This window comes from Ceratosolen solmsi, unplaced genomic scaffold (genome assembly GCF_000503995.2).
Source record: "Ceratosolen solmsi marchali unplaced genomic scaffold, CerSol_1.0 scaffold10, whole genome shotgun sequence".
Lineage (NCBI taxonomy): Eukaryota > Metazoa > Arthropoda > Insecta > Hymenoptera > Agaonidae > Ceratosolen > Ceratosolen solmsi.
The window spans coordinates 8,967,238-8,992,719 of NW_011948412.1; the positions used below are offsets into that span (position 1 = coordinate 8,967,238).

Here is a 25,482-nt window from a genome sequence, read left to right on the forward strand (position 1 = left end):
TTTTTAATATAAGAAACTCGTCTTCCATTTGTCGCAAATTGCTAATTAAAAATTAAATTTTCTTTGATAATCGAGAGATGAAATTTCGAATGTAATATTTCCATTTACTAAATATATTACTATAATTATAAATAATATAATTGTAAAGAAAAAACGACTTTCTGTAACATATCAGATTACGAATGTATTTTTAAATGTGAACTATAAATAAATAGGATTGTTAGATGGCACATGTTTATGTGGGCGCACGTACTAGCGCGGCTGTTTTTTCGATACTTATTATTAAAAACAAAAAATCATAATTCGATTTGTGTTGCCAAGTATATTTGCTAATTGCTTACTGAATTAAATGACAAACAATGTAAGAGGAGAATAATCAAATTTGATTGATTATGGATGGTGTGGCATGTCATTTTATTCACAATTTAAATAAGTTTATGAGCATTGCCGTAATACTTATTTAGTATTTAATTAGAACTATTAAAGTCATAATAATCATTAATTTCAGCTAACATTAAAAAGTATATAAAACTATATCGAATTTTCATTAATGAAAGAGTACGAGTAATTGCCAGATTTGTCAGTAATAATGAACTTTATTCGACATATAACAAGTATTCATAGCTTAATTAAATTAAAAAGACCATAAGTTATTTATCACGAAATTATTAAAGTCTTTATTAATTTAATGAGGTTGAAAAATGTCAGCTTCACAGAGATTCGAATTTTAACATCGACGATGTCTTTTATTACAAGCGCCGAACATCATTACCATTATACTTTTAATATTATTAACATTTATTTGCACTTTATTCCCTAATGGGATTATAATTTTATAGACAAAATTATTGGAATACTCTCGAACTAACTTACAACAAATTGTTGAACAAAATTTTACCGTAAATCTATAATCTTTAATATTGAATAGAGTTTCATAAAATATCGTTAGTACGCGTGAAAGATAATAAGGGATTTTACAGAATATTTAATTTCTGCTTATTTCAATTTAAATATCAATTTTACATTTAAAAATAAATCATACATTTTATTAGAAGACATTATCAAAGGAACTATAAAGTATGTACTCTTGCTAATTGAATTTGACTAATATCAAACGTTTAAGATATATCGCCTTCCCTTCTCTTACTCATTAATCCACCCATTTCTTTGTCATATAACATTGTCATAAATTCAATTGCGTCTAATTTTTAATTAGTTATCTTAATTCGAGATATTCATAAACAATGAAAAGAAATAGTGTCTTTAAGAGTGAATCTTGAATTCTCTATATTACTTTGTACAAGCATTTGTGAAGTCAACGATCAAAGGAATTCTCGAGAAATTACTTTCACAAATAACAGTTCCGTTCTAGAATAAATATGTTCCAAATGTAACTTCACTAATTCATCGAGTCTATTTTTATTTTATATTCTTTTTATTTTGTTGTTTTTTTTTCTTCGAATATTAACCGAATCAAATAATGTTAAACCTTGTTTCTATTAACGTCATGGTATGTGAATTTACCTAAATATTTAAAAAACCAAATTTCTAGAAAATTTCTAGAAATATTTGTGACTATTTTCTGTAGCGGGATGAAGAATACGATATTTTTCTTGATAATAATAAACTTGATAATAATTTGAGTAAAGGATCAAAATATAAAAGAAAATAATGTAAGCTTTATAACGATTGTTACCATCCAACTATAAAATGTATATTTTATATTTTAAGTATCTTTTGAAATTTTTAAAGAGTTTCAAATGATGCGTACATTGATTATGCGCCTACCCAGCTGCATTTATCGGCATTAAAACGACCTAAATATTTTTATAGTTGGACTTTTTAATTATGCATTAAAGTATTATTTATAGAATTTAATTATATTTTGTCGACATATATATACGAAAAATATAAAATTTCTTCATAAGATACAAAGCTTCTAATATTTTAATTCCTTTGAAAAAAAAAAGAAAAGAAAAAGAAAACTATATTCCAATCTAATGACTAATGTAAAAAGTGTTTTTATGCATCTTTTTACACACCGAACATTACAACTTCTGCATTGAGCTTAATGTAGGACATACAAATAACTTTTCTAGTACAAAGTCTAATCTAGTACTAAGGCTTATCGATATCTTGTAAATTAAAATTATGGAGAAATATGTTTAAATCCATCGAGATGGTGATTTGACTTCTCTTCAAATTGAGTTTCAACGCGACCACTCGAATTTTATTATATTAATATGCCATTTGAAAATTTAATTAACTAACGACGATTTATCGTCATAGCTCAGTTGACAAAAAATTACGATCCACGAACTAATTCACATCGACTTATTTAAACTTGCATGTAGCTAATCAATATGATTACTGCATTTGTAACTAATATTTAATTACTAACAATAAACTAAAAAAAAAAAAAAAAAAAAAAAAAAAAAAAAAAAAAAAAAAAAAAAAAATTATTTTGTTTGGTAAAATTAATCAACCAATTTCATCTCTGAACACTAATAAATCACCATTGCCATTACACTGGACTATGATATTCAGGTGCGATTACTCAACTAAAATATATCGTTAAAAATCTCGTAAAACGACCATTCAATTTTCGTGTGAAATAAGAAACAAGACAACGGCGACATTTCGCCCAAGAGATTTTGTATTCGCCAAATTCATAATTATTATCGCTGTTTCGGCCCGAGCAAATAATACGAACCCTATCGAAAATAATCCACGATTATTAAATTTAATCTTCAAAAGTTCTTAGATCAAAGCGCACTTCTCATCCTACGCATTCTAAACTCCAAATTTGATTCTTCCGTCCTATTCAACCTATTCTTTCCCGCCTGTTGCCTAATTTAAAAAAAAAAAAAAAACAGCTTCGATAGATATCGTAGGCGAGCGCAGCGCCATCTTTCCACGTTAATTTGCAAGTCGGAGAAATCCCGGAGGGACATTACCGACAGCGGTTACTGTTAACTTGATTTGTCGCCTACCGGCAATCGATCGATTTCCATTCTTTTCTCTGTACTCATCACATTCGTATCTTGATAATGCAAGCCCTTTAGATAGAGACACCAAACCAATTCAAGCTTCTCCCGTACACGACGATCAAACAAATTCTACTCGCCCAACGATTGACATATTAATCATTTTCGACAAATAACTTATAAGGAAGACGAATTGCTTCGTTACGGATCTAGCTACGTAAAATCCCTAGGCCAATTTTAACGTATATTCGTCAGGCTTCCTGAAATACCTCCCGTTTATTATCATCCCTCCCACTTTCCTCTCTCACTCGCTCTCTCATTCGATCTCTCTCTCTCTCTCTCTCTCTCTCTCTCTCTCTTACTCGCACGCGCGCGCTCACTCAAACATTCGCCTCCGCTGTCTTCTCCTTGAGTAGGCACATGCGATCGTGTATTGTTACGGAAAAGATTATATAATCGAAGCGGCCGAGTTACGAGGAGGGGAAGACTATACAAGGAGAGCACCGTCGAAGCCGATGAATTTTGCATTCCCTAGGGTAAAGAGCGGTCGACCAATAACGACGATAAAATAGCTGTGTATCATCGCGGAGGATAACAGCCACATCCCAGATTTCGGAATCCGCGAGAATTGAAGGGGAGTGTGGCCGGGAGCGACGGGGGCAGTTGAACGGCAGAGGCGGAGGGAGAGCGATTGTATGGCGGGAGGGAGATGATGATTGGGCTGTGGGAGGTGGGGGGGGGGGGGCACTTGGCCGAAAGAAACGGCTTACACGCTGCTGCGTCCAGTGGAACGAGCGCATGTGCGCCGAGCGTAAAGCTTCCTATATCTAGCTACGGTTGCACTGTAGGTGTCTATAAATTCTGGCTGGCTTCTCGACTCGATTCCTCTTTCCATCACTCCAATTCGCCCGCCCCTCCCGACCTCCCTCGCTCGCTATAACACATTCTCGCGAGCGCGCGTATTCGCGCGTCTCCTCCCTTTTTCGCCTCGCTCGACACGAGCTCCATCAGCGACCGAGATGCACCACCACCGAGAGAAATTTCTCCCGTTCGTTCCTAAATCCCACGGGATTTTTCAACGTCACGAGATTTTTTTCTCGGAACGAAAAGCCTGACACACGCCGCTGAAAAAGAACGAACAATTATTGCGCAGTGTACACACGAGGATAGAATGTGGGCAGGCTGCGCATATTTTCACTAGACCCTGTCCTCTGCAAAAGCTATTAGCAAATCAGACACGTTGCTCGTTCTCGGTAATAACATGCTTCGAGCTTTATGCGAATATAACGAATTTTCCCCGTTCGAAAGCAGGGCCCTCGTAAAATAACTCTGGATAAGCTAAGGATGGGTTGCGCTCGGCAACGGCTATTCACTCGACGCAGAGACAGAGAGAGAGAGAGAGAGAGAGAGAGAGAGAGAGAGAGAGAGAGAGAGAGAGACAGACAGAGAGAGTGAAAACCTGTACAGAGAGACTGTACGCGGTAGTCCACCGCTTGTGCGTCTTTACCACGAGTTTCTTTTACGCCATATCGGGAAGGAGGAAGTACGCGCGACGTCGTCCTGGAGGAGCGGAGGTTGATAGCTCCGAGCCGGGATCATCGTGCCGCCTAACTGTAAAGCTCAAAGTGCCACGACATCCTTGTTACCCCGTTTCGATTACATCTCCTCCGTGGCTTTATTAATTCATTCGAGATTTATGAAAATCACGTATTACCATGAGATGAGCGCTCGGGCATATATTTCTTCAAGTCGCCCATTGTTGTACGGTAGTGCGACCAAATGTATCGATCGCAAAAATCGCGAACGACTTAGAGGCGCGCGTGCGCGCGCAACTATAGCACAGCAAAAAATCCACCTTACTGTACCGTAGATCCTTGGAATCGGTATTCAAAGAAGTATTATCGAGTCTAGTGCGATTATGCGTGTCGCGTTCGCTTTCCCGTACACCTCTGCGAATCGCAGTACACTCCCAATTGCTCGGTAAATGCTGATTTAAGTAGGTATACTGTAAAAGTAAATCGCGCGACTTTCTGCGGATAATGTACCAGAAATGTATGGAAAATAATGGACTGTCGATAATATATAATAGTTTATCAGGGCGTATCGTGCGCTTAGTCGGAATGTATGAAATTCAATTGCGTCTGTCGTCGCTCTTCATTGCGCCGTAATTTTCGATAAAACATCGACGGTTGTATGAAATCAAGGAAATCGCCGATCTGAAAATGATGAAACAAGCTCACGTTTAAGATGTGACTATCAAAAATTTATTAGTTGAATAGATAAACGATATAGAGCTAGTGATCTTATCGATTAAATCACGAATAGAGGGCGATTAATCAGTAGTCGGGCATTGCGTTGCCAACCTGATCAGCGTAACTGATACAATGTCATGCCTGATTCGTTGCAAATGTCCACGAATTTCACATGTCCGTAAAAATATTTCACGCGGCGCCTGGCCTTTTATAATACAACGTGCTCGACTGACTCTTAAGCCATCCAAACTTTACTAACGTATTACAATCAAACATTTGCAGATTCTTGGCCTCGCTATGATAACGCACATAATGCTAACTTTACGTCGAGTAATTATATGAAATTTCATCCTAATTAATTGTTACCTATGCCCTTGAAGTACGTAAAATTGGGATTGCAACTAAAAGAATCATAGAAATGCACGAAAAGGCTTATTGATCCTGTTGTTGATTCGATTACTTCGACTACGGCGACGAGCATCCTCGTTAGATCTACGGACGATTCAAAAGGCGACTATATCATTATTAAAAATTCTTTCGCAACTCCTTCTTACAGCAATATTCATATTGCTACTTAGAGCCACTGAATTCACGCAAGGACTAATTTTTTCGCGCAATAATTTTTGTCCAAGTCGACTTAACGTTTAACGCCATGATATTACGCATGGACTCTCAATGGCTAATGGCGTTGTTTGGAGAGGTTGCGAAGAGCACTAGGCCAGCGGCTAAATTATGCGCGCTTTATATAGACGAATCCAGCCAGTCCTTTGTAAAAGGACGCTCGTTTACTAATGTAGGTAGCTTTACGCTCGCGCACACACACAGAGACAGAGAGAGAGAGAGAGAGAGAGAGAGAGAGAGAGAGAGAGAAAAGAAGACGATGCTATTAGGAAGTCAGGGTTTGTATTAACCGTCGAATAACGAATAAACGATCTTCGCGTTCTTTGTGCTCCTACTAATAAAATTTTTCTCAACTTTATTATTAACTTAGCGAAATGACGAGCCCATATATACATTGAGTGCGCGCGGTTATCGCCATTAAGCCCCGTTTCCCGTACGTTGTAAAATGAAATATTGCCGATCGATAGGTCGATGCGAAGCAACGACGACGAGATTCCCATAAGACTCGCAGGGAAACGCTGATTACTGTTCGCGTAATTGCGCCTGCTCATGAATCGGGATGTGGCCGTTCGGATCGTGGTAGCGAGCCGCGGAGTAGGTGGCGGTGGAGTGGAATGAGGAGGGACGTGGACGGTAAGAGGGGCGACGGGCGCGGGGTGAGGTTCGGCAACGGGTCGGTCGGCGGGTTGAGGAGTGGAGCTCGGTGGGGAAGATGGGGAGGCACGGAGCCGAAATCAGCAGCCTCCGGACGTCTTATAAAAAAAAGAGTGGACGAACTCGCGCGTCTCTCGGGCGAATCGAGTTTTTTCTTGGCGATCGCACGGCGATGCAGTGACGTCAACGGGCCGCGCCGCCGCGAGAATGAGAGAAAGAGCAAAGAGATGTGAAAGCTGAGTCCGACGGCGACGTAGGATTATGCGTAGTACCGACGCGAACTGCATGCTTCCCCCCCCCACCCCGTTTACCCCTCGCCCCGCACCATCCCCTTCCCCATCGCCCCATCTACCCGTCCCCCGTACCCCGACCCCTCGCCAAGCCGCACGACTCCTCATCATCAGCCCGCCGCGCCGCGCCGCGCCCCCGCCACTCGAGGTCGCTTTTATTGCTCAGCGCGAGCTTACATGGACAATCGGCGATTTTAGAAACGGGCCCGACTCTTTTTTCCGTCGGTCGCGTCAGGGAAAAATTAAAAATTGTATGAACGGACCCATCGGGCTGTCAAGGAAATCAAATTTTTAACGACTCGCGTTGCCTCCTCAAATTAGCCAAAACCCTCGCTTATTAAGTACGGGCAAAGTTGTTCAACGTACTGGCCGCTCGCGTAACGCAGATTCAATAAATAATAACCGACGAGAAACCTTTAATGCCCATAGCTTTGATTTTTTCATAAGCCAATTGTATCGATTGATCAGCTACTATTGTAAATAAGCTTTCTGCCTCCGATTGCTTTCCTTTCTTCTCCACGACACCTTTATGTACGCTGGTTTTTATGTATTTTTTATAAAGCTATTTGATATGATTGAATTAATTGCGAGACTCTTTAAATTAAAATCGCATATTATCTGTTATACTTGTAGTACTGGATTTTCTACTCAGTTACAATTTTAATAATATTAGCGGATATTGTTAATGTTAATGAATACACTTACCAATTAACGATTATACCGGCTGAGTGATTATTCTTCTTTTTTTTTTTGTAATGTGATAAATATATGAATGTCAAGTTAAAGAATTATTTTGCATGTATAGTTGAATAACTTTTATGTGAAGTCAGATTACAGATTAAAATGTAGAATTATATGTTCATAAAATTTAAGATGGTTGGAGATTATACGTGATTTTTCCTCGCTGTACATTATAAATGTAATAATTGGTGAGCTTTATTTTAAAGTTCGTATCTCGTATTCAACTGGATTATTTATAATTGAATGAACAAATTTAACTGTAAAATTAGATATTAACTGTTATTAGGTAAAGGATTTTATACATTATTATAATTCAATCCGTTTGACCGATTTTAAAATGAGTCAATAACAATGTAAGAAGATTGAACGTTGAAGCACACTGCTAACCCTCGTGTTTAATTATAACATCAATACGACTTATTTTATAACGTGAAACATTATTTTGTTTAAGCATAAAATCACGAATAAATGCCTATTTTATATTTGGTTAAAAAAATAATAAAATAAATACATTTGTAAAGTCAATTCTCATACAAAAACTAGTTTGACTTTATGTGATAGACACGAAGTGCATACTGGGATCATGGTTATTTAATCTTGTAACGTTACTTTTTCAATTATTATTAATCTGTAAAATATTTAATAATAATCTTTATATTAAGTATGACCAAGTCAATATATATATATATATATATATATTGACTATATATTGATCTATATATATATATATATAGATTATTTGTCTTTTCTTTGTAAAGAGTGGAATTCATTTGTAAGTATACGATTGCACGAGCATTAATATCTACTTACTTCTTCATCTTTCTTTATGGTATTTTTATCGAATACTAAATATTATTAATTGCCGATAACAATGTCGTTAAAATATTAGACTATTTAGAGGTAAATTCGTCGACGTATAAGACATACTACATATCATTATCAAGTTATATTGGAATATATTTATAATGCGCACGATTGCATTTCAATTGCAAATTAATTTTGTATTACTTAAGTTAATCGGTAAATTAAGGAAATTCAATTATTCGACATTGAAAAGCCTTTAGACATAAAATTAAATATACAAACGACTTTGGAATCATTGATTTGATATTTGTCCAGTACAGTTGCATGTCATTGTTGTAACATTGTTTATTATTTGCATTTCTTATTTGATTTAGAAGGTGTCGGAATTTAGAAGGTTGATGTTAATACTTTTTTAATTTCTTAATAATGTTAGTTTGTCGGTTGACAGTATGCAATCCGTTATTTAATTTTTCAAACGCAAAATCATCACCCATTAAGGCATACAAAAAAATTACTCTTCAAAACTCGTAAATTAATTTTGAATTAATTACATTTGACCGTTGTAGCTATTGTTTTAATGCCAAATATATTTTATGTTGAATGAAATTCACGAGAGAAAACATTCCGAGTCGTTAAAAATGGTATATTAAATTATTCTTGAAGAAAAATATATAACTTTACTCGTTGAAAAATACGCAAAACAATTTTGCGAGATATTTTATTCTGACTATTATGTTCAGGGTGCAAAATATGATTTGGATGCAGCATCCAAAAAAGTAACGAAATACTTTAATACTGTAAATACTTGCTCCGGTTCTTGTAAAATTCTTTTCCAATGAAATAGTCATTATTTCATAATGCTCGAAATAAAAATTACTTTTTGAATCAGTTTTTTATTCAAAGTTCACCTCTTCTATCCCCTCCATCTTTCTCTATTGCACGCGCACGCACGCACACACACTCTCTCACTCACTCAGTCTCTCACTCACTCACTAACTCACTCACTAACTCACTCACTCGGTTAATATGTGAGGTGTGCTTTCAGGCGTGTTGGTGTTTATTATTAGTCCGAGGCAGCGTCGCTACGTAATGAACAATTGTAGAATTAATAATATTGTTTGTACAACTAATGTAGAATATGACAACAGAGTCGTACCAATAACGGTAGAGAATGCTTTGTTGAATAATTTTGATAAAGCTTGAATATGAAATTTAATACTCTTTCGTCTTCCATATTTCATTTAATTCCAATGTATTGGGCTAAATATTCGGCTCTCGGGATATTTGAGCCAATGCTCCTATTGAGTCACAATATATATATAATAAGGACTCCGCATTACGGTATTCGCCATCGCGCCATTTTCAGTGATAACGATCGAAGAAATAAAACAACGACCGATGCAAAGGTGCGTGAAATTCCTGTCCGCTTACAGTGAAAGCACATTCCCATTAAACTCCAAAGCTAGAGAGGTAAATATCTGCCGCCTGGGTCGTCCCAAGTCCCGGCATCGTCAAACACGCCGCCTACGGTCCCGATTAAATCGCTACTAAAGCTAATGTTTAATTTCGCAAAAGAAGCGGCCTCTTCCATCAGCTCGGCACTTATGGAAAAGCCAACGGAGCGCGTCCCTGGCCAAAAGGTCCCGAAGGGCCACAAAAGCACGCGCCAAGGCGGCCGCGACTCATTAGTTCACAATTCGAGGTTCCCAAAGAGGAGGGACGCGGTGAGCGACTCGAGCACGCGAAGCCGGAAATATGCATGGGAACGAAGAGGGTTGGAGTCGGAGAGGTGACGTGGAGCTCGCGAGGAGGCAGCCCCGAATTGGATCCCCCGTATCCCGAACGCACCTGGATGTACCGTAGCGCAAGAAAAGGATCGGGAGGCGGTGGCCCGATAGCATTTGGACGCGGTCGATCGGCGTCAAAAGCGTCGATTAATTTTCAGATAAAAAAGCGGTGGTAGCGCGTAGCACGCGCACGCGAGCACAACCGAGTAATATATTCGGGCGCGATTGGCTCCGAGAGTCGCTCGCGCCTTCACAGCATCTCGCGCACGGGGGATGTAGCGGTGACGATGGCGGGGTTGGTTGATTGAACGGGGGCGGTGAGCGAGAGGAGCGGAGTTATGTTAGGATTTTGGTGGGATGGGGGAGTAAGGCCGCGATATGGGGAGGTGGGCAGGGGGGCAACCGAATGGAGGGTTACACGAGGAGGAAAAAATGCCCAACCCCCGCCGCTTACAAGTTGAAACGGCGTGTGCGTGCGACATAAAAAAAGTTAGTAGGCGCAACGGCGACGGCGGCTCCGACGACGACGTCGCCCTCTATGTTCCTCAGCGGCTGCGCAGCTCTCGAGGGCGCCACCGGTTCATTCCCCTGCGGGCGAGCGCGAGCCATAGACGCGCGTGTGTGTGCATCGCAGTGAGTTCGAGATCGTTTCTGTAGGGCCTCTCTCACTCCCTGTCTATCTCTTTTTTCTTCGTTTCTCAATCTACCTGTTTGTCTGTCTGTCTGTCTGTCTGTTTGTCTATCTGTCTGTCTGCCTGTCTGTCCGTCTCTCTGTCTAACTCGCACACGCGCTCACGACCGCTATTTCATTCTCTCCCTCTCTCTCTCTTTCTCTCTTCACCCACTCACCTCTGTCCATTTATCCATTTGCCCGTCTCTCTTTCTCTCTCTCCCTTTCTCTCTCTCTCTCTCTCTCTCTCTCTCTCTCTCTCTCTCTATCTCTATCTCTCTCTCTATCTCTATATATATATATATATATGCACATACACGCACATATACGTGCATATGTGTGCTTATACACTAACGCATGTACACATGCGTACATACGTGCGTGTATAGGTAAATATATCCTTCTCTTTCTCTATATCTATCCTTTAGTCTCGCGCTTTCTCACTCTAGCCGACTGCCCCTCACTGGCTAGGCGAACGTCCTCGAGTCCGTTTTCAAGCAGAGGCCAGCCGCGTCGTCGTCAGTGTGTCCTCGAAGGAGCGCGAGGGAGTTTGAACCGCGCGAGCCCGCGTAATTAGTCGGGATACGTAGAAAAACCACCGCTGCTGAGAGAATTAAGAGGACGAAGACAGTCACCGTGGGTCCTCCGACGGCCGATGCAGCCAAGTGTTGCCAGTGCGTGCTTTTTTGTTGTTGAACAACCCCTGAACGCCGCCCCTAGGTCCGCCAACTACAGTGTCGCCTGCAGTCCCTGTGCGTGAGCGGCAACCCGTGGGGAGAAAAGCCAGAGGCGGTTCTTGCGCGGGAGGCGGAAGAGGAAGCGCCGATGTGCCCTGCCGCTTTCCCAGGAAATCTGAGGTGCTGAAGCTCACCGAGGTAATAAGACGGCCATTCCGACGAGCATTATTTTACCTCTCACGCTCTCTCTCTCTCTCTCTCTCTCTCTCTCTCTCTCTCTCTCTCTCTCTCTCTCTCTCTCCCTTTTTTTCCCTCCCCTCCTTTTTTTCCCTCCATTCCCTCCCTCCCGCTCTCGTTCATCTTACTTCTCCTCTACCCCTCTCTAACTCCCTCCGTCGCTCGGACTCTCGTACTCGCTCTCTCTCTCTCTCTGTCTCTCTCTCTCTGTCGTTCTCTCACTCTCTCGCTTTCTTTCTCTTGGCTGCTCGCACCTACCTACCTACATAACGGGAAAAACGAAGGCGCTCACAGCGCAGTAATAGCATCGAGAGTTAGGTTAGCGAGACGTTCGACAGCGTCAATAACTCGGTGAAGCGAGTGCGACGGGGACGGAACGAAGGAGCGTACGAGTTTTTTTCGCAACGCTGTTTCCACGGGATGAGAAAGACGGATGATCGAAGGACCGATCCTAGGAGGTGACCGGTAGCCCGCGGCTAGTACACACTGTCGGCATACCAAAATAGCGGCCGCAGGATCGTGCACTCACCAACGACTGGCCTCTGTGGACGGGGGTCCGGGGGAGGGGAAGGACCCGCTCGTATTTTGGGCGCAGGGTGGCGACGCTCCGAGGAGGAGACGCTATTAACGTCCGCCGTCCGGAATAGCCGCACAGCTGCTGCTGCTGCTGCTGCTGCTGCTGGTGACATTGCTATTACGATGGCTTGCGGCTTTTCGCGCATTGCAGTCATACGCATAGAAACACCAACTTACACGCAGGCACGCACAGACACTAGAATCGTCGAGGGTCCCTCGAGTGCGTGCTCACGGAGGAAAACAAGTCGCGCGATCTTTGCCTCGGCGCTTCCGGGAAAACGCAGGCCCGCGAGCAACGGGGAGGGGGGGGGGGACACCGATGGTTCCACACTCACCACTGGATACGTCGCTTACCCGCGGATACCATTCGAGACTGACCCGCGACAGACGACACCTCCGATGATAAATGACCATCTACGCACCGCTACTCTGCCGGCTAATTGCGAAGCACTCGCCTGCATAATTATACCATTGCCATCTATCCAATTGGATGAATTATTTAACATTTCGACGCATCGATCATTTATTGGAAGAGACAGTGGGCGCTAGTACGCGCGAGGACTGGTGGATCTCCGTCGGCCTCGGATGTCGTCCCCTCGCTTAGACTCCCAAATTCCGAGGGGCTTGGGTTGGGTCTCATAACGCTAAAAGTATGTTTTATAATGCAAGGCTCGTTATCCGAGCGGATTTTAACGAGGAATGCTCAATCTGCTGCCCGAGATTAAAATAACCTTCGGGCGAAGCTCGAAGCCGACGACGATGCGCTTAAATTGAGAAAATATCGCGACACTGCAATGTGCGCGCATATATGTCCTAATATAGTTTGTCGCGCATGTTTGGTTGAAGAAAGTAGCGTTTGTTGGACGGATTATTTAGCGAATCGCTTGTAATCGCATCTGTAGAGTCTCGTGTTTATTAAAGTCCCTTGCCCCTACTCGATAATTATTTCCCTAATATCGCTTTGGAATTGTCCTCTTATCGGTCGGTCGTTCTATTATATTATTACCGGCACATTGTTTAAGTTATAATGATTGAGTTAAAGTCCGATAATGTAGAGTGGAACCTTGGAAGAGGAAGAGCAAAATAATTCGTCTTGTAGGCAAATGTCGTGAGCGCTAAAATCATTTGAGAATTATGATTCATAAGTCGTCGATTAAAGAAAGCGCTGCGCACGTAATGCCAAACAATTTTTCATACTTTCACTCGCGTGCATTGTGCCATGAGACTCGTACGTTCGCACTGATCTCACAATTAAAAGGCAAACATTGATTTCCTTTTGTTGTTCGGCCCACTATTATGAGGCTTTGTTTATCGCCGAGTCCCATTCGTCGGAAGCTCGACGCGACGTCATAGCCGTTTATACAAATTGACTATTAAGATTATATAAGCTCGCTTGTTTTATAATTAGTCGGGAATCGCACTATAATCTCTTTAAAATGTAAGTTGGTCAAATAAGTCGATGCGAAAGCTAAGTCGCGTTCGTGAGTTAAGAAAATTGATTAGCTAGGAAATGGTTGATAAACTTGCTCGCTGGCTGCTCGCCAATTTCATGAAAATTGATCTCGAAGGAGAATAATTCATGAAGAAGGTTGGCAAATGCCGGCAACTTACGTCCTTAGGAGACACCATTCGCGCCGAAATGCATCCGGCAGCGCATCGATGCGCCAAGATGGCACAGTAGATGTCGAGCACAGGATAGGCAAGACAAAGCAGAAGGGCGTATCATTTACGTGTAACAAGAAAAGAGGAAACTTTCGGCGAATTGTATAAACGCTGGGAGCGCGGAAAGTGGTTTCTATTCTTCTAGATTTGCGGACAAGGCTTGTGCGAGTCGAGGCGAGAGACTAGAGCTCGGAGCGAGCGAGGTAGAAAGAGATAGAGTGATAGAGAGATAGAGATAGAGTGATAGAGAGATAGATAGAGAGAGAGAGAGAGAGAGAGAGAGAGAGAGAGAGAATATACATATAGTGCGAGCGAGTGAGATGGCTAAAAGCCTTTCCCCTCCCAACCCGCCACCGATTCCCTCTCTGTCTCAACGGGGCGAGGAGTAGCCAAAAACCGATTCGTCCCCCGTACCGAGCAAGGACGGTTGGCGGCATCGATCCGTTTTTTCTCGCTCTCTCCCTCTCTTTCACTCACTCGCACACACGCGCTCTCTCTCTCTCTCTCTCTCTCTCTCTCTCTCTCTCACTCCGTCCTGACAAAGCCTTGAAGCCATTTCATCGGCAAAAAGAGAGCCGCCCGAGAGCTCACGCAAGCCAGAAAGAGCTGAGAAAGAGAAAAAACGAGCGCGGGAGGGTGGGGCGTCACGATAGGGGCCAAGGGGTGGGGGAACGATAGAGAAAGAGAGGAAACTTTTCGATAGACGTTTCCTACGACGAGGGCAAGGAATCGTCGAGGAAGACAGATAAGGCGAGGCAAAGATAAAACTACACCGGCGTCGTTAAAAGGGTTAATGAAAAGTGACAGGGCGGCGGATACGATGTGCGCCGCTTACCTTACTCTACTTTATTAATCTATTTACCAGGCCAAATGCATACCTGAACATATCCTGGCGATCGGAATATTAATGAGCCGCGAATTACATTGCCCCATCGTCTAAAGTTTTGCCGAATGTTAAATGGCTAATTACGATAGTGTCGTCTTGTGCTTATCGACACTTCTCATAACAGCCAATAATATGTTTCGATTCATTATTGCTCGCAAAATTCAGAGGCCCTTTTTTATCATGGGAAAGCAAGCAAGTTTTTTCCTCAAGTCGCACCCCTCCGCAACCATTGAGAAATCAGCACTGCGACTCGTTTAAGTGGATCTCCTGGTAGAAAAGTGTCGGCACTTTATTCGCGTGTGAATCTTTCGTTTATGGATTATGTCGACTCGTCGAGTCGACTAAAATTATTTACACAAATTAGAACGCGTCATCTCATCGTGGGGAATTTTTTAAATTGTTCAGTAAAGCTGCATCGATCGCAATTGTAAAATCCAGATCAGTCAAATTCAGTGGAAAAGATTATTCGAAGAACGAGGCCAACCTGGATTTACAGTACAATAAAAAAAAAAAAAAAAAAAAAAAAAAAAAAAAAAAAACAACCATTCGCTAATATGGTTCGTATTAACTAAAATAATTTCACAATATAATATGCAGAAATGTAATCGTACAGAACAAGTCGTATAATATTGTAGTGCACAATTCAATTATCAATATTTTTTTTTGTGAACAATTTGAAAAACAAAATTGTCGTAGTTAACGAGAAATACAAGTAAAGTATATGAATAATAGAAACAGCGATATTCATCAATTATATAGTTCGTTGCAGTATTAAGGTTCCTACATAGTTATTAATTAAATGGAAACTTTCAATTTATGAATACACTTCCTAACCTTAAAGTGTTTTTTTTTTATTTTAATCAAATTATCTCTCTATTCCTCCCTACCTCCTTCCCACGTCAAGTGTTGCATATTTAATTTACATGCTTCCATTCAGTCGTTCGTTCTATAAATTCTTTTGAAATTTAATTAGAAAAATCAGTCTTCGTTTACCGTGCATTTACACGAAATATATCGTTTTATTATGCTATAAAAGCATTTATTTCACAAAAATTACATACACTTTGACAGATGAAAAGGTGAGTTCTCAAATAAATCCATAGCCGTTGTAATAATATCCAGTTTTTTTACCAAAAAAAATGAAAGAAAGGAAAAAAAGAAAAGAAAAAAAGGAGAGAGAGAGAGAGAGAGAGAGAGAGAGAGAGAAATTAGGGCAAATTAACTTTTCCTTCCTCAAGTAATTATTGACCTCGGAATTAATGCCAGCATAACTGCGCCAAAACTTTCAGAATTTGAAGTAAAAGATTAAGTTGTTAGACGAAAATCAAGTTTAGAAATAAGTCAAATTTTTCTTCCCAAAGTCATTATTCATTCATGAAAATCTGAAATTATATACAGACGTAAAAAAATGTTAATCGAGAACCTTCTCGTACTTGACACTGGTAAGTTGCTATGTCTTTTAGCAACGCCTCTGTGCGAACAAACTCGCTATTTTTATCTTCTCGTTTTCCAAGACTACTACGGGCCAAGTAAACGTCAACCTTCCATCTGCAGTACTAGTAAGAAGAAGAAAAAAAAGAAGAAAAAAACATTACCGCGACGTTACAAACTGATTCGAGGAGATTTAGTTGTGCCGGAGTTGTCCGATTATGTTAGGGAACTTTGTAATGTGTTTAAGGTGCCTCGCGAACACTTTGTGACTTACATTCAAGCGCTTATTTCCTTGTTTCTTCAATGTCGAAGATACGGTCGAATTTCTCATACGTCATTCTTATTTAGCATATCTCGAAGAACGTATAGCGACTTGTTTTATATACGAAATTGGAATGAGCTTTTTTTGTTGGGCTATTGAGTTATTACGGTGCAATGGCACAAAACTAATAAGTAACATTTACGATCCCTCGAACTTTCAGTTAATTAATTAATAGTTATATTTCTCACTCGGCTGCACTCGCACTTCGTCAATTCTTCATTCTTCCTCCGTTCTGTATAAAAAACATTCGATAGAGAATATTTATATTATATTTTTTTATATCGAGCAAGTGTTGTGCTTGACAAATTGAAACATTTATTTGTTAAATAAGCAGCATTAACGATAAAATTTAGAAAATAAAAGTGACTTAGACTTGGAGAAATTTTAATGTGATAATCGTGTTTAAAACTTAATGGCAAATTTGAAATAAATGTGTTAACGTGACTAAACATGAAATTATATATTCTCATAAAAGTGATATAAATAGAAGGAAATTGTATTGAAAAATATGTATGTATTAACTCGGTTAATAGAATTCAAAATCTACGACAGATGATTGATTTAAAAAAATGTTATACAGTATTTGAAAATTAAAATTCTTTCCTTTTTATTGCATTTCTTTTTAATGATACTTATCTTACATTACTGCAGCCAATTAAATACATTCCACCAATTTTCTTCGAAAATGCTTGTGGACATCGATTGTACTTGTTCGATTTATACATTCTTTTTCTTATAATTTCGAGAAACAATTGGATGTATCGTCGTATTTTTTCAAAAATCAAAGTTTTTCAAACATATTTTTGATTATTTATAGCATTAGAAATCAATGTATCGTATCACTTTATGTACATTAATCATTCGCAATTATTGATAACTAAACTTTTTGATACCATCTCAAAATAATATTGTTGTGCGCTAATAGCAAGAACATGTTCCATGTATAAATGAAATTATTATAGTGACAGAATTGGGACGAGGTACGATCGCCTCGTTACTCGTAGATAATGTCACACTGAAAACATTTAAATTTACATTGCTGGAAGGTAATGAAAAACCTATTTTTACAAAGGAAGGTTCTGCCCCTTATTACACTTGTTTTAGTTATTCATATTCATGTAGCTCGACACACATTAATTCATACTTCAAATATACGAAAGTGTTTATTCTTGAAACAGTGTAAAGCGTGATTTTTTTTTTTTTTTTTTTTTTTTTTTGTTGTTACCTTCGAAACTTCAAAACCATTCCACATACGCGAAAGAGTACGCATGTTTACATTATAATAGAAATATGAAACTCTACAACACATTACAATCGTAACATGGCATCAAAACAAGTATACATATATATATATATATATATATATATATATATATATTTATGCATATATAAATATTCTTTACCTCGTAGAACCTTTATCTTATGAGAAATAATTGTAAGTTTACTCACGACGACTAAGTGAATTTTAATTTAGTGATTTAGTGATTTCCCATATATTTGATCAAATTTATAGTATGTAGCATTAAGATATTCGTAAATGTTTGAGTAATATATTCGATTAATAATGAATTTACTCTTTAAAAGAGAATTTGAATATTTAATATCAAAAAGTCGATATTTTTAATTAAAAACTAGACGAATACTTTTGTCTTTAATGTAAAATGCTCATAAACGATTACGTAATTACATTATAATACGACGAAGTCAAATTGAACGTAATATTATGATCAAGCGTTTCTCATTTATAAATTAACAACGGTTTACTACTGACAAAATGCAATGCATGCAATACGACCAACCCGTTATACATATGAATTTTCTTTCTTATTAATCAGTGCACAATAGTACGAATATTATACATAGAATTTGATTTTAATTTTTTTGAGAAGATAAATGCGAAACGAATAATGAAAAAGGGTAATGCCGCGAGAGGGAATTGTTTTTTTTTCTTGGTCACGACAGCAACGATCACATTCTTAGCCGGTGAATAATTTGTCTTTCAGAGTGTGACGTATACTTCTATCTTTATCTAATCAAGTTTACACTGTTTATATGAAAAATAATCGATGCCTCGTAAAAATTAGACGTGTCTCCGATTTTCTCTAGCATCGATGGTTAATACTTCGACATAGTGTCAGAAAATTAATTAATTTGTATTTTTCGTCGTTGGAATGTAACAAAATATTGTTTTTTAATTATATTAAAAATTTCACTTTTTCGTGCTTGAAGTTTATATTGGACTGAACTATAAAAGCACTTTTTGTGCAAAACATACACAATAAAAGAAAAAAAGTTAAGAAAAAAACAGTTTTGTCATAATACGCATTCGTCGAGTTTTATTGGCACTGAATTCAAATTCGATCAATTTATTTATTAGCCTTTGTGTTGTTTTTCATTTGCATGCGACTCTTCTTTCCAGTTCATTTCAATGTTTAAGTTCATTGTAAAATTACGTCTTACACACGTTATATGTGCGTGTATTAATTGTACGTGCACTAATATACGTGGAGAACTTTAATATACTTTCGTTAGCATCATTACGTGCCAACTAATTGGTAATAAAAATATCGTCAAAGATAATACGTTCGTTTGACTTTGTATTTTGGAGTGAAAATACTAATAAGGAGGCTTAGCCGAGAATTCTCGCAATATCTTAGCGGATCGTTGCTCGATACGAAGCAGCCAATTGGCGTGAATTTTAAGGGCTAGCGAGATAGAGCGAGGACTAGTACCCAGGGAGCTGCATTATCTCCCTCTCTGTTTACCATCGCTCATCTGAAAGAGAGACACTTTCTTGCTAGCTAAGTTGTGCGTGTCGTGCGCAAGATCGTGAGAGCGAACTGTTCTCTCTTTGCCAGTTGAAACGACTTTCGTGCGTTCCAGTACCGAATGTACAGTCATGCCACGGCTAGAGTTCTTGCCGCTCTCCTTTCTCGATCTTTCTCCTCTCTCTCTCTCTCTCTCTCTCTCTCTCTCTCTCTTTCTCGCTCACTCCCTCTCCCTCTCCCTCGCTCACTCACTCACTCACTCACTCATTCACTCACTCACTCACTCACTCCTTCATTCTTTTTCCCTTGTTCGACCAGTGTTGACTTTGATTTAGGACATCCTTCTCACCGATGGCGCGTCCACTGAACTTGCGCACGACAAAAACTGAATTTTTCTTTGAACCGAAATGATTTCAGTTACATTGTGAAATTTGCTTTTGAATTCTTTTATAGCGCTTGACCGCGAAATTATTACAAAAATAAAGTGGATTGGCGCGTGGAACTATAATTTATTGATATTATAAATAGACTTTTAATGTGACAAATTTCAGATAAATTGTGGGATATTAGGAAAGTATTAATTTTGATTACCTTTACGGCATTTATTGCGAAGCAACAAGTGACTTACTAAGGACGTTTAATGAGAAAATTATGCAGCTTGAAAAATAATAGAAAAACTAATGACAATAAATTAATAATAATAAAATTAATCGAGATTTCTATTAAAGAATAATAAAAATAAAATAATAATAATGATAATAAATGAAAAGTTACACGAATGAATACATCTTCATGTATTTTTTTTTAATTCTTAGATTATCTACAAACAGCATTAATTAAAAAATTATTGATGTACTTTGTCGTAATTTCATTATGCATGCGTCGTTTATTGACGATTATCAATTAAATTAATTCTTGTTTGAAAATAGACTACCAAAGTTACGATTTTATCAATAACACGGCATGATTATATTAATAAGCTCTCCTGGTAAGCAATTATATATTGAAACGTATTAAGTAATGCATGATTATTCGACTTAATTTGTTAATTCAGATAACCGTGGATGATGATTTATGGTATAAATCTTATAATCTCAAATAGATTTAAATATATTTTTAATTAATTATAATGATATGGTCTTTTATTTTGATGAATACAGTTTAAAAAAAAAAAAAAAAAAAAAAAAAAAAAAAAAAACCTGTAATTAGATCAAATGTTTTTGTAAATCTTTACGTGATCTCATATTATAGTCATAACCAGTCATTTTATATAATAAAATGAACATAAAGTAAGAAAAATTGTATATAATCTTATAATAAATGTGGACATATTTTTATTTAAGTATCATTTTTTATACACAATAAAAAAAAATGTAAATTGATAGTAGCGGTTCACTTAACTTACGCGACTTTATACTCTATATACATAGATACATTATATAGAGATATATACATTAGATTCCTTATGGAATTAATTAAAAACAAAAAAACAAAAAAAGAAGAAAAAAAAGTAGCCGAAGTCAATCATCAGTAAAATTATATTAAAAATTATAATTAAAATTTCCATTATCCTTATTTATGGAAAAATCTATACAAACAATATCGATAACATGTACGCATACTTTCACTTTCCTATTTCTATTAATCTAATTGATTGTCGCTAATAGAGAAAAATTTTTTAACAAATAAGAAAAATGACTTAGATTATTATTGTATTACATTTGATTTTGTACCATTGATTCCTGTTACTTTTTGCTTTACGTTATTAATAAGCCAATAAATATTTTCTAGCCATTTTCGTCAAAGATTAATAAAGTCTTTTCAGATTATATTCTAGAATACTTCTTCATCTATTAAAATTATTTTACATATAATTGAAAAAATGTCTAAATTCTAAAGCATAAACTGTTAGCGATAAAAATTGCTTGTTAAAATTCTTACAGTTCCTTCATTATGTTAGGTATAAAAAAAAACTTTCATTATTAATTATCTTTTGAATTTGAATTTGATTATTACTCTACCGTATAAATCATATAATCATTCATATTTAAACATTGATACAAAGATTGATAATAAAATTGACAAAGAGCATATTTTTACTGAATACGATTAATATATTTGATTAAGTTTGATCTAGATTTTAAATTGAAAACCGATTGATCTTTTTTAATTCGTTCCAGCTATAATCTATATATGCATATTCAAATATTTTCGTATCTTCTTTTTCATTAAATTATAAAGATATTTATGATATATATTTTGTCTTTTAAAATCTCTCCCCCCCCCCCGACAAGTTTAGAGTTTTTTACCCTGTTGTAAATTTACCTAATAACTGTTACGTCTCCTTTTAATTTTAAAGAATTATACGTCCTTAAAGAGTATATAATTAAGTTAACGGTATTTTTATGCTTGAAAAAGTAATTTTATTAAAAGAAATTTTCAAAAAGACGCGTTTTGTTGCCGGTGTATTTTAAATGTAATAATTGCTTATTTAAAGATAAGTTAAACTGCCGCTTTTTATAATTTATCTTTTGTAGCATATTGGTGGTAGTAAAGTGCGCCATGAGAAAAATGCGCCTCAAGCCGTTGCATACACATATTCCAATATGTATTACTACGAAGAAACCAAAGAGCTAAAACATCTGCTATATAATGAGAAATATAGTCAATAATTAATATTGACAATTTTGTAATACATATTTAGAGGAAGAAATAGTTGTTTTACAATATTATATGTTGTATATGTAACAAATAATTTATATACAAAATGATTTACTTCCAAATTTAATGAGAGATATTAATTTATTTATAGGTACGAGTTGAACAATCCGAAACTTATCCTAAGAAATGCTTAAAATATTCTTTATTTTTGAACATTTTTATCATAATGATATTTTAAACAGGTTCACTAGGAATTAGTGAACATAAAGTCATTCAAAGTGTGTTAGATTACGTTTAATAATGTTTCAGATAGGAACCCTTGGATTTTAATTAAGAACTCTTAATGACATTTTCCAGAATTATTTAGAGCGTTCAAAATACAAATGGCAAATTTCATTATGATTTATTACATATAATTTGCGTGATAGTTGATTCCATATAGCTTTTCAATTTTACCGTTTTATCAGTAAACAATGATTTAAAATATTATTTTCATTTGTAAGCTAGAAGCTGCCTTGCAATTTTTCACGAAATGACAATTGTGCTATAATGAGATTATTAAATTAGGCCATTTAACGATATGGACGCGGCAAAATCTTTTTTTTTTTTTTTTTTTTTTTTTTTGTTGTAATTTTTCATTGTCAAGAATTCCCTTTCATAATAAATTATGTTAATTATCATTCATAGATTATCTAATAAAAAATGAGCAAATTCGAGATTATCTAATAAAGATGAAAGACAAGAGAAAGTAAGTGGAGATCCAAATTAAATTTTGGACTTTTTCATATTTATAGTGTAATTTGTGCATTTTCACAACCATTTTAATTATGTTTCTGCGTTACTTAACATTCAGAAACACAAAGTATTCTTTTGTAATAGATTTAATTGCATTATCCGATTCATTTAAACCGAATTAAGTCGCTTTTCTTTGTATTATGCTCAAAGAACGAGACGTATTATCATCAATACACTAGCTTTACGTTGACTCGTATATTTTTTCTGCGTAGTTCGGAATGATAAAGAAAATGCTTTTTGAGCTCGTTCGTTCACTCAATAAATTTGTCTATATTTTCTAACCTCGTACATCTATGTTACTTCTATGTGAGCATGATTGAACAAACATTTTCTGCCTCGTGAATCTCGAAATAATCATAGGCATCGATCGTCAAATCGGCCGTTAACAGCTGAACAAAGGAGAAGCCGATTGCGAAGTGAGAAAGAGAGAGAGAGAGAGAGAGAGAGAGAGAGAGACAGAGAATTGAGCGGCTCTAAACTTGGCTAACCTCTTTGCGCATTACGTTTGGGAACATCTAGTGACTGAATAGTTGTTGCACGAGGGGACGTTTTCTCTCCTCGTTCGGGCGCATCGCATCGATTTAAGGGGCGCAAAGCTAATATCGGAAATTTACACATATACACGCGTCATTTAGGAGCGAGGAGGCGTCGCGTAGTAGCTCCCGGTGTCGTTGACTCGCGATCTCCGTTTCGGAAGAATTTAAAAATTTTCAGCACGTAAATGGTCGCGTTCCGAAAACAGCCGGATCGTGATGCGTCTCGCTCTCTCGCTCTTTCTCTCTCTCTCTCTCTCTCTCTCTCTCTCATTCCCTTTTTATTTTTTTTTCCCTTAACTCTGACTGTCCTATGCCCCTCTCCCTCTACAGTTGAGCCACAAAGCTAATCTGAATACTAAGTTGGTCATTCTGCTTTGCCATTATCTAGGTAGAGGAAGTGCGACCTATGGTGCAAGAAGAAAAGACAAAAGACAGTCCAATAGCCGGAGTGAAGGACAGTGCAGATGCCAAAATAAATGATATCCGGATAATCGATTGGGCTGTTGACGAAGAGGTCGGAACGTACCGGAGAATCACAGATAAGGGAAAAATAAAGTAAAGCGAGAGTATACTGGAGCTGGAGATATTGAAACGCGGGAATACGCCGAGACTGTTTGGTAGGTCTTCTCCTCTAGCGTTATCGAGTGACGAAAGCTGTCGGTTTGTGTGGTGCTGGTGCTGGTGCGTGCGAAAAAAATATCTAATCGTAATAAGGGATGGTTTTTCAAGGCAAACGAGCTACTGAGAGTGAGTGAGAGTGATACATTGAAGCTGAGGCGGACCTAGGAGGAATCGGACAGGCGCAATCCCGTCCAGGTAAGCTTCGACACATTATCATTGAATGATCCTATCATTTTTAATTGTCGAGCCTTCGTCAGATGATGTCCTTGGCAAGTAAATGCATAATTTTAGTTTAACTAAACTTAATGCGCTCTATACGGTGCAAAGTACAATGCACTCCTTCCCGCCCCCACTATATATTACGTCGTTGGCAGTCGAAATAAGTTAATGTAAACATTGAGGAGAGCGTAATTTAAGGCGCGAGGGCCAAAGTGTAGAAAGAGCGACGACATTCCACAGCAATTCTCCGATTAAATAAAAATTAGCTGATGAAACTCGATCACGGAATGTCGAAAATTCGGATCGTCAATACGTTTCCGGCGCTCATCCGTCAGTCTGAGAGATAATGCATTAGTTAGGAGAATGCGTCATCGATTCCTCGATTGCTCCTTTTACAAGCACAATCAAGGGACCGTGGAGGGAAAAGCGAGTCCGGTCAGATCGGCTCGTTCGGCCATTTCTCGGCGTAAAAAAGGAACGACAGAAGGAAAGAGCGTTCGATCAAGTGCCCCTCTCCCCCTGACCCCTGCACTAGCACCAGCACCATCGCTCTTGCTATACTCTCTCTCTCTCTCTCTCTCTCTCTCTCTCTCTCTACCCCCTCCTCCCCTCCCCCTTGTGTCCCCCTTCCACAGCCCTTGGCCCTCCGCCCTCTTCCTCGCAATATGTGCGGCTCGGCGCGATTGGACTGCGCGGGGAGAATTCTCTGCTCTGGTCCGCCGTCGTGACTGGCGGGGAGAGGGAGGCGCTCTTACCGTCGCATTTCAGAGAGAACTTTAGCGCTGGCGGGTGGGCTGCTGCGAGTGCGAGCCGTTTTCTCTCTCTCTCTCTCTCTCTCTCTCTCTCTCTCTCTCTCTGCCTCTGCGCCGCTCTGTATCCTTGTCTCTGTCTCTCCGCAGCCCGATGGCTTCTCCTGCTTCGCTCGCTCGTTCGTTCAATACTCGGACAAGAGCAACGCAGAAGACTGAGGGAGAGAGAGATAGATAGATAGAGATAGATAGATATATAGATCGAGAGAGAGAGAGAGAGAGAGAGAGAGAGATATAGCCGCGCCACGCTACGCTCCACTCGGATCCTTCTTTCTCCGCGTTCAGTGGAAAAAGAACGCGCCAAGCGGAGATCCTCCGGTTCCGCGCGTATCAGACTTCGTTACGCTTATCTTGCGGGGGTGCAGGCGAATCCGTGCTCGCGCAATCTATTGTCAACGTAATCACATGCCTCGGTCCGAGTGCTTTAACAATAACATCATTGCCATACCTGTAATTCAATATATTGTTGCACGACG

At 38.3% G+C, this 25,482-nt stretch overlaps 1 protein-coding gene across 1 annotated transcript in view; it reads left to right on the forward strand.

Moving 5' to 3' along the window:
* The first annotated feature begins 11,234 nt into the window (after positions 1 to 11,234).
* Positions 11,235 to 25,482, forward strand: part of LOC105359018 (bromodomain adjacent to zinc finger domain protein 2B) — a 108,477-nt gene continuing 94,229 nt past the window's right edge. The window contains exons 1-2 of the mRNA XM_011495496.1: positions 11,235 to 11,681; positions 23,746 to 24,173. The gene's annotated coding sequence lies outside the window, so the exon portion shown is untranslated. The remainder of the gene's footprint in view (positions 11,682 to 23,745; positions 24,174 to 25,482) is intronic.